This window comes from Galeopterus variegatus, unplaced genomic scaffold (assembly GCF_000696425.1).
Source record: "Galeopterus variegatus unplaced genomic scaffold, G_variegatus-3.0.2 Scaffold10646, whole genome shotgun sequence".
Taxonomy (NCBI): domain Eukaryota; kingdom Metazoa; phylum Chordata; class Mammalia; order Dermoptera; family Cynocephalidae; genus Galeopterus; species Galeopterus variegatus.
The window spans coordinates 45,273-45,803 of NW_007736757.1; the positions used below are offsets into that span (position 1 = coordinate 45,273).

The following is a 531-nucleotide window of genomic DNA, read 5'->3' on the forward strand; positions in this document are numbered from 1 at the left end:
AGCTCCGGAGCCTGCAGTGTGTCCCCAGAGGTGAAGCGCGGGCGTCACCTCTCTCCCGCCCAATGCACACTCAGTCCCCTGGTGGCTGTCATCTTCCCGTCTGGTTCCGACTCCTCTGTCCTGGGAGGGGCAGACGTGGGTCCAATTTTGGTGCCGTTGCTCCCTTAATTCTCCAGGTGTTTTACGTTATATTAATCTGTATGAATTTTTATGTAGTTCACATTTTTAATTCCCTTTTGCTGTATTCTTATGAAATAAAATTTCCTTTTAAACCTAAGGGGTAAATATTCTTTGATGAACTTTTCCATCGTTATACATTATTTGGTAACGTCCCTGGAATGCAAGTTATAAGATACGAGTATTTCTATTTTTCTCATACACATCTTTTTTTGTTTGTTTTTTTGCAGTGTATTCATTTGGCTATTTCACCATATTCATGTACAAAACCATTCATTTCTGTGATTTTAAACTCATGCTTATGCTATTAAACTAATTTGACTTTTTCCAGAAACAGTCATGATCTGTTTTGTT

The 531-nt window shown here is 39.2% G+C and overlaps 1 long non-coding RNA gene across 1 annotated transcript in view; it reads left to right on the forward strand.

Moving 5' to 3' along the window:
* The window catches only part of LOC103610136, an 848-nt gene extending 563 nt beyond the window's left edge, over positions 1-285 (forward strand). Inside the window, exon 2 of the long non-coding RNA XR_552189.1 lies at positions 177-285. This is a non-coding gene — a long non-coding RNA (uncharacterized LOC103610136). The remainder of the gene's footprint in view (positions 1-176) is intronic.
* Positions 286-531: the final 246 nt, after the last annotated feature.